At 50.0% G+C, this 14,512-nt stretch overlaps 1 protein-coding gene across 12 annotated transcripts in view; it reads left to right on the top strand.

Annotated features, from left to right (window-relative positions):
- nav2a (neuron navigator 2a) overlaps positions 1–14,512 on the top strand; it is a 1,224,858-nt gene that overhangs the window by 966,282 nt on the left and 244,064 nt on the right. The window lies entirely within an intron of this gene.

Here is a 14,512-nt window from a genome sequence, read left to right as displayed (position 1 = left end):
AATGTTGCTTTCAATACACTACCGGCAGGATTCTCCCTTCTGGGGGACTAAGTCCCCACGCCGGCGGGAGAACCGGCGGTAACCACTCCGGCATCAACAGCCCCGAAAGTGCAGAATTCTCCGCATTTTCGGGGGCTAGGTGGACGCCGAAGCCGGCGAGTTCGCACATGCTCTGAAGGGCCGGTGTGTTCTCGCGCATGCGCGGAACGCCGCATGCCAAAAGTGTTCTCTTCTCTGCACCGGCCATGGAGGAGCCCTACAGGGGCGTGGCACGGAAGAAAGATGTGCCCCCACGGTAGGCACCGATCGCGGGCCAGGCCACTGGCCTGGATCCCCCCGTGCCAAGGATCGCCCCCGTCGACTTACCTGCCAGGTCCCGCCGTGTGGGACCATGTGTAACCCGCGCCGGCGGGACTGGCCAAAAGCGGACGGCCGCTCGGCCCATCAGGGCCCGGAGAATTGCCAGGGGGGCCGCTGCCAACGGCCCCTGCCTGGCGTGGCGTGAATCCCGCTCCCGCCCGAAAAACGGCGCCGGAGAATACGGCAGGCGGCGGTGGGGCGGGATTCACGCCCCCGACTGGGGATTCTCCGACCCGGCGGGGGATCGGAGCATCCCGCCCGTACATCTCTCTCCTGCTTAGTAAATTAGAGGCATTGCATATTTCAGTGGTTTGTTTCCAGAAGTGGAAGCCATAAACTTAAACATAACTTGAACTTCTACTTCATCAGTAACGCTATTACATGACAAATCTTTTCTATTAATTTAACAGTGCACTCAGTCAGGTATAACGAGATGAAAGATTTTTTTGTTCACCAACTGGAAATAGTACACTTGGTGACATAATCATTTAAGTATGGTCAATGTTTTTCTCATGAGTTGGATATCATTTGACATAAGGGATGGGATTCTCCCGAATCGGCGCGATGGCCCGACGCCGGCGTAACAAATGGTGCGAACCACTCCGGTGTCGGGCCAACCGGAAGTAGCGAAATTCCCCTCACTTCCGGGGGTGGACGCCAGAGGGGTTGGAGCCGCGCCAGCCGGTGCCGAAGGGACTGCGCGAGTCCGCGCATGCGCCAAAGGGCTGGCATGCTCCAGTGCATGTGCGGAACTGCCAGCGTATTTTGGCGCATACGTAGGGGGTTCTCTTTTCCGCGCCGGCCATGGTGGAGCCGTACAGGGGCCGGCACGGAAGAAAGGAGTGCCCCCATGGCACAGGGCCCGCCCCCATGGCACAGGGCCCGCACCCCCCCCCCCCCCCCCCCCCCCCGAGGACTGCACCAGCCAACTTACCTGCCAGGTCCCGCCGTGTGGGACCATGTCCAATCCATGCCGGCGGGACTGGCCAGAAACGGGTGGCCGCTCGGCCCATCAGGGTCCGGAGAATTGCCGGGGGGGGGGCCACTGCCAGCGGCCCCCGCCCGAAAACCGGCGCTGGAGAACATGGCAGCCGGCGTCGGAGTGGCAGGGCGGGATTCACGCTGCCCCCCGGGGATTCTCCGACCCGGTGGGAGGTCGGAGAATCCCACCTCAGATGTGGTCTCATTTAACTCCTGTTCTTCATCTGAGTCGTCAGTGTTTCGCATGGTGTTTTCTATGCTTTAAAGCAAGGTTTTCCAAAATGCGGGCCGTGACCTGCGGCACACTGGAGCGGGGTTTTTCCGAATCTTTATTGTCACAAGCAGGCTTACATTAACACTGCAATGAAGTTACTGTGAAAAGCCCAAAGTCGCCACATTCCGACGCCTGTTCGGGTACACGGAGGGAGAATTCAGAATGTCCAATTTACCCAACAAGCACGTCTTTCAGGACTTGTGGGAGGAAACCGGAGCACCCGGAGGAAACCCACACAGACACGGGGAGAACGTGCAGACTCCGCACAGACAGTGACCCAAGCCGGGAGTCGAACCTGGGACCCTGGCGCTGTTGCTCTTTTATCTTTATTAATAAGAACCTCAAGACGCGAGTTTGTTCCGTGTATTGGACAAATGACCACACAGCCAATATACTCGTTCAATTATTGTTTAATTAAACACAGGCTTGGTTCTCTGCGTAATAATCTACACGCGGCTACACTTTAAACTATACTTAACGGCTTAAATGACCTTTACTTAACTTCAAGTGACCGGCTCTGTGCAGGTTAGACAAGTGCTCTTACTGTGCTCACCCCAGTCCAACGCCGGCATCTCCACATCAGGTTAGACAAGGCCTTTGTCTAAATCCCCACGTGTGGCGGCTGGAAGTCGTTAGGTGTGTCTAGGCTGCGGCTCGTCCTTCAGGGAGCGATCGTGGGTCTTTGAACTTGGCCGGTCGATGTGCTGCAGTTGGTGGGGCAGAGGCCAGTCCCAAAAGAGACAGAATGTTGGTCGCACAGTTCTTCTTATCCTCCGATCTTTTGCGCTCTTTTGGGCGGTCCCAACTGGGGATCCAATGGATCGAGAGGATTTCGATCACCCTAATCGATTCTGGCCATTTAGGGGTGGGTACCTTGATAGCTGGGCAGGTCCTAGTTGTTATTGTCCAAGGCACGCAGGCACTCCCAAATAAGGTAAATAGGCGCCACCGAGTCTGTTCCTGCTGCTATGTTTCAATCTGTGTCCCATTGTCCTGGGGAAATCGGTGATTGGCCTTTAGCAGGTGCAAGTATCTGTGTAGGTCTGGTTTCCTCTGCACAATACACAGGGGCTGTGTATCCTCTGTGTCCCAACCTGACCACAATTTCCCATTATCCTTTGCAGGCGGCCATTTTAGATGGCCACAGCGCTGTGAAGCAACAGTGCTAAGCAGATTTAAACACTACAAACTGCTGGAGACTGAGAAAGATCAAGAAAAAACCCGGGGTGGAACCCGGGAGTGTGTCTCTGAGGAGAGCAGGGGGAGCGAGAGGTATTGGGAGTGTGGCAGACCAAGATCTTCATTGATACTGATAGAAAAGGACATAAAAACAAACTTGATTTGCTTTTTTAACTATCCTCCGAGCATTGTATAATCCACACAGTTGGCGGCATCTAAATCGGTGCCAATTTCTATCAAATTGCACAACCTTACAAGGAGAGGAAGGATAAAATGGCCATGGGATGCCAAATGTCAGAGGAAATGAAGGTTCTTTGCAGAGAATGGGAAGTGCTTTGTCATGAAACTGGGTGTGAAATGTCCTTTGTTCTTTTGTGGTGTGGTTCAGAGGATTCCCCATTCAGGTCGCAGAGATTTGCGCTAGTTGCTGATGGCACTATGTGGAGTGTGTGAGTAAAGCTGGGAGATCAGGGCCAGCTGATGTCTTTCCAATGAAATAATTTAGATCCTAATCCAATTGACATATGGGGTGGGATTCTCCGTCCCGCCGCACCCATTTTCTGGTGCAGCGTGCCCCCACCACCAGCGGGATTCTCCTTCCCCGTAGCCGGCCAATGGGGTTTCCCATTGTGGGCGCCCCTACGCCGTCGGGAAATCCGCGGGCGTGAGTGCGCTGCCGGCGAAACGGAGGAACCTGCCGTCGGAGAATCCAGCCCATGGACATCAAATACCTGTTGGAGATCAGCGTGAGATACAGGGCAGATTTCCTTTGTGCTAACAGCATTTAAAGTGAGAATTGCTGCATAATCAGCAGTGCAGTCATCCGACCATAAGAGGCAACAGGTGAGCAGGTAAGTGCACACTGCATGTACACCTGGTGCCAAAAGCCCTGTGTGTGCGTGATATTTGGTGCAAATTCACTTGGAGGCCTGTTTCGAGCAAGGCAAGAGGACTGTGGACATGGATCGTTTCGTTATAAGAAAAAGATGGTCAGAGACACAAATAGGCAGTGTACCCACCGGCCAAGATCTCACATCAGGGGCGAAATTCTCCGGTATCGGCGTGGTGTCCGCCGACCGGCACCAAAAACGGCGCAAATCAGTCGGGCATCGCGCCGCCCCAAAGGTGTGGAATCCTTTGATTCTTGGGGGGCCGAGCCCTAACCTTGAGGGGTTGGGCCCGCGCCGGACTGATTTCCGCCCCGCCAGCTGGCGGAAAAGGCCTTTGGTGCCCCGCCAGCTGCCGCGGAAATGACATTGCCGGGTGGCGCATGCGCAGGAGCGTTAGCAGCCGCTCACGGCATCCCCGCGCATACGCAGTGGAGGGAGTCTCTTCCGCCTCCGCCATGGTGGAGACCGTGGTGAAGACAGAAGGAAAAGAGTGCCCCCACGGCACAGGCCCGCCCGCGGATCGGTGGGTCCCGATCGCGGGCCAGGCCACCGTGGGGGCACCCCCCGGAGCCCGCCCGCGCCGCCTTGTCCCGCCGGTAAGAGAGATGGTTTAATCCACGCGGGCGGGACAGGCATCCTAGCAGCGGGACTTTGGCCCATCCGGGGGGCCGCCAACCGATGCGGCGCGATTCCCGCCCCCGCCGAATCTCCGGTGCCGGAGAATTTGGCAACCGGCGGGGGCAGGATTCACGCCAGCCCCCGGCGATTCTCCGACCCGGCGGGGGGGGGTCGGAGAATCTCGCCCCAGAATCACACACAACATGTGCGAGGTTGGATTTTCCTTTCTCACAAAGATGAAGACTCCACAAAGAAACTGGCACACAATACGCGCATTGCCCTCTCTTCCTGTGATCCTGATTGGAGAGAGAGCGTGAGGGCCAAGCAGGCTCACCTGTACAATTACAGGTAAGCAAACATGGTGTGGTTCTCAAATGCTGGCCGGGGTGGGTCCCAAAGGTCGACCAGTTGGCAAGGGAATAAAATTTGAAAAACACCCCTTAAAAGAGTAGCATGTTCAAGAGATGATTTGCGAGCTGCACCGAGCAGTGATCATTGACCCTTTTGTGATAATCAAAACAAATGCCATAGGGGTTTGTTTGCTTTCCAACATGACCATCACGTTTTATAAGCTCTTTATCCTCTGGCTTTAGTGGTGTAGCTCTGACTTTCATGTTTCATTCATCATTTACTCTTATTCGATCCTTCTGCTCTCGATCATGTTCATCATTAGATCCGCGGGGGTAGCTCAGTAAGACATGTGTGCAGAGGATGTAGCTGGAAGCTTTCCAGTACTCAAGTGAGGAATCGCTGCATTGCAAAGAAAGTGATACAACTCTTGCTTCCACAATTTGCTTTCAGCTGTAGCTCTCATGTCACTTTTTCCATAAATCTCTTGAATCTCCATTAGCTCTTGGCCAATGAGGTGCGAATTTTCAATGAGTGAAGCACCGGTAGTTTGCAAGTTTACTGAACTCATCAGTGCCATTTCCACCGACGCTGGTTAAGCTTTCGAATGATTGCTTTTGTTGAAGTAGATGTAACTATTTTTACACTGGGAATCTGCTGAAGTCACCTGTGAAAATAAGAAGGTGTTCACCAGTGTGCAAACCTGAGCAATCAATGCTCCCCTCTATCCATGGTCCTGCACGTAGTTCAGACTTTTTGAACGGATCATGAAGATTTGATGTGGTGGTTGCCTGACATGGCAAACTCTGACTGATTTTGTGCTCGAGCATGCAGTCAATTCCTGGAAACCGTACCTTTTCCTTAAGAAGTTGTTTGGTTTTGACAATTCTCTGGTGACACTCATGTGCTAATGTCTTCAACACCAATTCAATGAGTGCAGAAAGACAAAACAGTTGCTTTATATTTTATACGGTGCCACATCAAAAGTTACTCCACAAAATAAGAGCTCTTGGTGCAGGGGTAACCTATGAACAAGAATGAAGACTTGGCTGGCTAACAGGAAGCAGACAGTAGGGATAAAGGGGTATTTTTTCAGGCTGGCAAATCATAGTGGAGAGCCATAGGGATCAGTGTTGAGCCTCAAATATTTAGCCTCAAATCTGATCAGTGACTTGGAGGAAGGGGCAGAATGTATTGTAGCTAAATTTGTCGATGACACCAAGAGGAGGTAGAAGGTCTAAAAAAGGAAATGGGTAGGTTAAGTGAGAGGGCAAAAATTTGGCAGATGTTGCATAATTTGGGAAAAAATTAATTTGACAGGAAGAATAGAAGAGCAGTATATTATTCAAATTAAGAGAGATGAGAGAACCCGGTGGTACAGAAGCGACAGGGTATCCCAAAAGGTTAGTCTGCAGGTCCAGTTACTGATGGCCCGGTCTATGGGCGGGATTCTCCCAGCCCCGCGCCGCGACTGGAGAATCCCTGCAACCGCGCCACGCCGCCCCGACGCCGGCGCGCTATTCTCCTGAGGTGCGGAGAATCGGCGCCATTTGTGCCGGCGCGTTTGGCGTGGCGCCGGTCACGGGCCGCTATCCGCGGCTGGGTCGAGCAGCCACGCGGAAACGGCAGAGTCCCGCCAGCGCCGTTCACCCCTGGTCGCTGCCAGCGGGAACTCTGTGCGAAGGGCCGGGGGGCAGCCTGTGGGGCGGGGAAAAGCGCTCCTTCACCGGGGGGTGGGGGGCCTCCGATGGGGCCTGGCCCACGATCGGGGCTTACCGATCGGCGGGCCGGCCTCTCTTCCCCCCCCCCCCCCCCCCCCCGGGGCCTACTTTGTTCCGCTTTCGGCCCCAGAACGCCTCCCGCCATGTTGCGTCGGGGCTGGAGCGTTCCGCGAGTATACCGCGCATGTGCCGCCCCAGTCCGCGCCAGGATGTAAGGCTGGAGCGGCATGCTCCAGCGCCGTGCTGGCCCCCTGTGGGGACCAGATTCGGTTGTCCCCGCGCCTGTTTCGCGCCATCGTGAAACGCAACGGCGTTCATGACGGCGTGAACACTTAGTCTCCATGTTGGAGAATCTCGCCCTATATATGTGTTTGTGGAGCCCACCTCTTTACTCACCTGAGGAAGGAACTGCGCTCCGAAAGCTAGTGATTCGAAACAAACTTGTTGAACTTTAACCTGGTGTTGTAAGAACATTGATTAATCAAATCTAGATTGCCCAGGTATTTGAACTCGAGTTCTGAATTTTAATGGTATGTTTTAGGTGGGTGGGAGGATCCAGGGAAGCACCTTTGCAGGGTTGGCCAGCTAAGTGGTAGGATCCAGCTGTAAATTTGTGTGGTCATTTTTGTTAGTTTCCAGTACAAATAAAAAAGGAAGTTGATGTAATTATTTTCTCTCAAGTAAGCACTTCTACATAATAGATTATTTTTTTAATGTTCCTAGGATGTGAGTGTGCTGCCTTTTATTGTCCTCCCTCACTGCCCTAGAGAAGATGGCGGGGAGCTGCCATCTTGAACTGCTGCAGCCTACGTGGCGGAGGTACAGCCACAATGCGACTGGGAAAGGATTTCAGGATGTGACCCTGTGACAGTGAAGGAACAGTGGGATGGTCCCAGTCAGGGTGATGTGTAGCTTGGTGAGGAACTGGCAGGGGATGGTGTTCCCGTCCATCTGATGCCCTTGTCCTTTTGGATGTTAGAGGTCATGGATTTAGAAGGTGCTGTTGAAGGAATCTGGGAAAATTGCTGTGGTGCACCGTGTAGATAGTACACACTGGGTGGGATTTTCCTTGTGATTTGTGGTGGCAGAGGCAGCTTTCCATTGGCCAGCCGCGGGATCCACAGGGTTTCCCATTCAGTGCCCATCCCATTGGCTTCACCGTCAGGGGGACTGGAAGATCCCGCCAGCGAGAACGGTCGGAAAGGTCCGGCCACTGTGTGCCATGGGTGGAGAGATTGAATGTTTAAGATGGTGGATGGGGGGGGGGCTGCTCAAGCAGACTGTTCTGCCTGGATGATGCTGTTGATCATCATCTAGACGAGTGGTAAGTATTCCATTCTGCTCCTAACTGACTTGTGCCTTGTAGATGGTGGGCAGGCTTTGGGAAGTCAGGAGTTAGTCGCCGCAGAATTCCCAGTCTCTGATCTGCACTTTTAGCCACAGTATTTATGTGACTGGGTCCTGTTCAGGTCCTGGTCAATGGTAATGTCCCAGGATGTTGATGGTGGTGGATTCAGCAATGGTAATGCCATTAAATGTCTCTCTTGTTGGAAAACAGCTATTGCCTGGCATTTGTGTGATACAAATAAGACCTTTCCACTGAATTAGAGAGAAAAAAATCCCAAGAATTTCATCTGGAAGTAATGGAGACATTGAATGTATCTGCCCTAATGTCACCAGTTGTATTCCAAAGATGTGTTAACTATGTGAATGTGATAGACTTCTTATCACTTGTACCACACTGTGGTACTGCTGGAGGACTGCCAGAACATTTCTGATATTCAACATTGCTACAGAGACTTAAATATGATTTAAAATTGGACAGGCCACCTCAGTTAGTGCAGCCGATGAGAGATAGATTGATTCCATTAGTTTTGGCAGGATTTTTGAATTAAAATGGTTTTAAAATTTTGTTTGGCTTCTTCAGAGGCTGCAGTCAGACACAGGGAAGCCTGTCAAAGTTAAACCTCCTGAGGAGAGATGACGATGAAACTCACCTTTGAATATGTAATTTGTAAAGCAAAAAGTGCAGAGGATACTGGAAGTCTGCAGAGGGATTTGGATAGGCTAAGTGAATGGGCTAGGGTCTGGCAGATGAAATACAATGTTGACAAATGTGAGATTATCCATTTTGGTAAGAATAACAGCAAAAGGGATTATTATTTAAATGATAAAATATTAAAACATGCTGCTGTGCAGAGAGACCTGGGTGTGCTAGTGCATGAGTCGCAAAAAGTTGGTTTTCAGGTGCAACAGGTGATTAAGAAGGCAAATGGAATTTTGTCCTTCATTGCTAGAGGGATGGAGTTTAAGACTAGGGAGGTTCTACTGCAATTGTATAAGGTGTTAGTGAGGCCACACCTGGAGTATTGTGTTCAGTTTTGGTCTCCTTACTTGAGAAAGGACGTACTGGCACTGGAGGGTGTGCAGAGGAGATTCTCTAGGTTAATCCCAGAGCTGAAGGGGTTGGATTATGAGGAGAGGTTGAGTAGACTGGGACTGTACTCGTTGGAATTTAGAAGGATGAGGGGGGATCTTATAGAAACATATAAGATTATGAAGGGAATAGATAGGATAGATGCTGGCAGGTTGTTTCCACTGGCGGGTGAAAGCAGAATTAGGGGGCATAGCCTCAAAATAAGGGGAAGTAGATTTAGGACTGAGTTTAGGAGGAACTTCTTCACCCAAAGGGTTGTGAATCTATGGAATTCCTTGCCCAGTGAAGCAGTGGAGGCTCCTTCATTGAATGTTTTTAAGATAAAGATTGATAGTTTTTTGAAGAATAAAGGGATTAAGGGTTATGGTGTTCGGGCCGGAAAGTGGAGCTGAGTCCACAAAAGATCAGCCATGATCTCATTAAATGGTGGATCAGGCTCGAGGGGCCAGATGGCCTACTCCTGCTCCTAGTTCTTATGTTCTTATATATGTTCAAGTTGATGTAAACTTTGGGTCAGGAAGACAGCTGTCAGGTTCCACAAATCTTTCCCTCCCCTCCCAACCCTTTCCAGTTTCAACTAGCATTCCACTGGGACCCAGAAAATCCCAGCTGATTTTTCTGTCAATTCCTGACTCGAACCAAGCACAGTTAGCCATCCAGCTTGATTTGAATTAGTTTGGAAAGATAAAATCTGCAACATGTTCATGGGGCTGAGGGAAGTCCTCATTAATTTTAAACCCTGGAGTTGCTGTATTAGATTGAAATAATGCAGGATGGGAGATTGTTGGCATTGCACATGCTCAGACTGCCAAATACACGGAATCAGAGGTACAGGTACACTTGGCAACTGTCTTCACGACAGAGACAAATGCTGTGAGGGGAATGTCAATGACAATCATAAACTTTTTTTTCATAAGTTTGGAGTACCCAATTCTTTTTTCCCAAGCAAGGGGCAATTTAGCCTGGCCAATCCACCTACCCTTCACATCTTTTTGGGTTGTGGGGGTGAGACCCACGCAGACACTGGGAGGATGTGCAAACTTCACATGGACAGTGACCCAGGGCTGGGATCGAACCCGGGACCTCGGCGCCCTGAGACGGCAGTGCTAACCACTATGCCATTGTGCTGCCTCGTCAATCCTAAACCTTTCACAAGAGACTTTGGAATATTTTATTGCAAAATATATGTATGTATTTTACATCTGTAATCTTATTTGAAGTATGAAGACCAAACGTCTCTCAGAAACCTGTTTTGCTTGATAAGGAGATCAGGGGTGATGGGGAGAAGGCAGGAGAATGGGGATGAGAAACATATCAGCCATGGTTGAATGGCGGAACAGACTCAATGGGCCGAATGGTCGAATTCTGTTCCTATGTCTTATGGCGATATATGCCTGTTGTTTCCCCGTTTGGAAATTTTGAAGGTTTGATGTGACACTTGGTACATTGTACTTCTAGGCTGCTAAACTCAAGACGTGGTGCTCACATATAGCCAGGACTCTGTACCTGCGATGTCTGGATTGCAGGGACCTGAACAATTGCTGCTGTATTTCTGCACTGACAGTTGGTGGAGCTGCTGTAAAATAGGGGATAGGATTTTGCATTTTGGCTCAGGACCCCGACATCGGGGTCAATTAGCACAGCCACATGAAAGCGGTTTGGGCTTAATTAGTCAATTAATAGCCTTGGGGCATGCACACCATCCAATTAAAGATGGCAGGCAGGCTCTTGAAGATGGAGATCCAACAGGGAAGGAGGCCTGCAGCACTCATGGAGTTGCAACCTGCAGTTCAGGTAAAGGACAGCGAGGACAGCACCATCTTGAAGTGCCCTCTCCGCAACTATTACATTTTTTGAGTTAAATGAAATGAAATGAAAAAATGAAATGAAAATCGCTTATTGTCATGAGTCGGCTTCAATGAAGTTACTGTGAAAAGCCCCTAGTCGCCACATTCCGGCGCCTGTTCTAGGAGGCTGGTACGGGAATTGAACCGTGCTGCTGGCCTGCCTTGGTCTGCTTTAAAAGCCAGCGATTTAGCCCAGTGATAGTCATTGGCCAACCAGGTGGGGTGACTGGGAGGGGGGAGGGGGGGCTAAGTGGCACCCTGGAGCGCTGGCCCTCCCTTGGTCTGCCACTGGGACACTGCCTCCAGGTAGTTGTGCTCACACCACCCTGCGAGGTCTGCAGGCTGACTGGAAAACGACTTGGGAGGGGGATGGTGTCAGCAAACTGGTATGCTGGTTTACCGCTGTCCAATCACACACACGCACCCACCTCAATCTTCACCCCCCATATCAAGGCAAAGGTCCTGTCCAGGGTATTCAGTATGTCCAAAAAGAATGGCTTCAGAGCACTCTCACATTGTGTGGCAAATGCTGCTACTTACCATGTAAATATTTGAGCTGGTCCCTGGTGTTGACAGTCAAAGAAACAAACCGAATCTCATCAGTTCTTTAACAATTGGTGGGTGAGACGGCAGCATGGCACAGTGGTTAGCACTCCTGCCTTACGGTGCCAAGGTCCCAGGTTCGATCCCGGCTCTGGGTCATTGTCCGTGTGGAGTTTGCACATTCTCCCCGTATATGCGTGGGTTTCGCCCCCACAACCCAAAGATGTGCAGCGTAGGTGGATTGGCCACGCTAAATTGCCCCTTAATTGGAAAACAAATTGGGGGCTGAGAAAAAAAGGGTAAATGAGGTCACACTGCGGGGCCACTCTGGTTCCGAGATAACAAGCCTTGGCAATGGTAGTCTAGTACTGGAGTCTCACAGCTCCAGGGACCCGGGTTTGTTTCCCGCCTTGGGTGACTCTCTGTGTAGAGTTTGCACATTTGCACATTCTCCCCGTGTCTGCGTAGGTTTCCTCCGGGTGCTCCTGTTTCCTCCCAGAGTCCAAAGATGGGCAGGTTAGGTGGATTGACCATGACAAATTGCCCCTTTAGTGCCCAAAGATGTGAAGGTTAGGTGGATTGGCCGTGGATTGGCCATGATCAATGTGTGGGGTTACGGGGATAGGGCAGGGGAGTGGGCTGAGGTAGGCTCCTCTGTCGGAGGGTCGGTGCAGTGTCGATGGGCTGAATGCCCTCCTTCTGGCACTGTAGGGATTCTACAGAGTTGACCACAGATACATAGAAGTTAGGAGCAGGAGGAGGCCTTTTTGGCCCTTCGAGCCTGCTCCACCATTTATCACGATCATGGCTGATCATCCAACTCAATAGCCTAATCCTGCTTTTTTCCCTTAACCTTTGATCCCATTCTCCCCGAGTGCTCTATCCAGCCGCCTCTTGAATATATTCAATGTTCAATGTTACCATCTGTGGCAGATTTCATTATGTGATACCTGGTGTGGACATGGCCACAATCTGAGTGCTACTGTATTATATTTGCTGACTGATTTATTAATCTACTCGTTAATGAGTCTTGGAGGGATGGAAACATTGGTGGGAACAGATTCTCCACATTACCCAGCGAGAAGCCAATTTCATAATAAGGTGATCCTTGCTGGGCGAGCAATGTCACGTTACTAAGGCTGTGATGGTAAGTTAATGGTTTTATCAGTTTTATCCAAACCCTGCAATACATTTTGAGGTGGATAAGACCATAAGACATAGGAGCGGAAGTAAGGCCATTCGGCCCATCGAGTCCACTCCACCATTCAATCATGGCTGATTTCAACTCCATTTACCCGCTCTCTCTCCATAGCCCTTAATTCCTCGAGAAATCAAGAATTTATCAACTTCTGTCTTAAAGACACTCAACGTCCCGGCCTCCACCGCCCTCTGTGGCAATGAATTCCACAGACCCACCACTCTCTGGCTGAAGGAATTTCTCCTCATCTCTGTTCTAAAGTGACTCCCTTTTATTCTAAGGCTGTGCCCCTGGGTCCTAGTCTCCCCTGCTAATGGAAACAACTTCCCTACATCCACCCTATCTAAGCCATTCATTATCTTGTAAGTTTCTATTAGATCTCCCCTCAACCTCCTAAACTCCAATGAATATAATCCCAGGATCCTCAGACGTTCATCGTATGTTAGGCCTACCATTCCTGGGATCATCCGTGTGAATCTCCGCTGGACCCGCTCCAGTGCCAGTATGTCCTTCCTGAGGTGTGGGGCCCAAAATTGCTCACAGTATTCTAAATGGGGCCTAAATAGTGCTTTATAAAGCTTCAGAAGTACATCCCTGCTTTTATATTCCAAGCCTCTTGAGATAAATGACAACATTGCATTTGCTTTCTTAATTACGGACTCAACCTGCAAGTTTACCTTCAGAGAATCCTGGACTAGGACTCCCAAGTCCCTTTGCACTTCAGCATTATGAATTTTGTCACCGTTTAGAAAATAGTCCATGCCTCTATTCTTTTTACCAAAGTGCAAGACCTCGCACTTGCCCACGTTGAATTTCATCAGCCATTTCTTGGACCACTCTCCTAAACTGTCTAAATGTTTCTGCAGCCTCCCCACCTCCTCAATACTACCTGCCCCTCCACCTATCTTTGTATCATCGGCATACTTAGCCAGAATGCCCCCAGTCCCGGCATCTAGATCGTTAATATATAAAGAGAACAGCTGTGGCCCCAACACTGAACCCTGCGGGACACCACTTGTCACCGGTTGCCATTCCGAAAAAGAACCTTTTATCCCAACTCTCTGCCTTCTGCCTGACAGCCAATCGTCAATCCATGTTAGTACCTTGCCTCGAATACCATGGGCCCTTATTTTACTCAGCAGTCTCCCGTGAGGCACCTTATCAAAGGCCTTTTGGAAGTCAAGATAGATAACATCCATTGGCTCTCCTTGGTCTAACCTATTTGTTATCTCTTCAAAGAACTCTAACAGGTTTGTCAGGCATGACCTCCCCTTACTAAATCTATGCTGACTTGTCCTAATCCGACCCTGCACTTCCAAGAATTTTGAGATCTCATCCTTAACGATGGATTCTTGCCAACAACCGAGGTTAGGCTAATTGGCCTATAATTTTCCATCTTTTTTTTTGTTCCCTTCTTGAACAGGGGGTTACAACAGTGATTTCCAATCCTCTGGGACTTTCCCTGACTCCAGTGACTTTTGAAAGATCATAACTAACGCCTCCACTATTTCTTCAGCGATCTCCTTTAGAACTGTAGGATGTAGCCCATCTGGGCCCGGAGATTTATCAATTTTTAGACCTCTTAGTTTCTCTAGCACTTTCTCCTTTGTGATGGCTACCATATTCAACTCTGCCCCCTGACTCTCCTGAATTGTTGGGATATTACTCATATCTTCTACTGTGAAGACTGACGCAAAGTACTTATTTAGTTCCTCAGCTATTTCCTTGTCTCCCATCACTAGATTACCAGCGTCATTTTGGAGCGGCCCAATGTCTACTTTTGCCTCCCGTTTGTTTTTAATGTATTTAAAGAAACTTTTACTATCATTCCTAATGTTACTGGCTAGCCTACCTTCATATTTGATCCTCTCTTTCCTTATTTCTCTCTTTGTTACCCTCTGTTTGCTTTTGTAGCCTTCCCAATCTTCTGACTTCCCACTACTCTTTGCCACATTATAGGCTTTCTCTTTTGCTTTGATGCATTCCCTGACTTCCTTTGTCAGCCATGGCTGCCGAATTCCCCCTCTGATAACCTTTCTTTTCTTTGGGATGAACCTCTGTACTGTGTCCTCAATTACTCCCAGAAACTCCTGCCATTGCTGTTCTACTGTCTTTC

This window comes from Scyliorhinus torazame, chromosome 10 (genome assembly GCF_047496885.1).
Source record: "Scyliorhinus torazame isolate Kashiwa2021f chromosome 10, sScyTor2.1, whole genome shotgun sequence".
Taxonomy (NCBI): Eukaryota; Metazoa; Chordata; class Chondrichthyes; order Carcharhiniformes; family Scyliorhinidae; genus Scyliorhinus; species Scyliorhinus torazame.
This window is presented reverse-complemented; position numbering and strand designations above follow the sequence as displayed.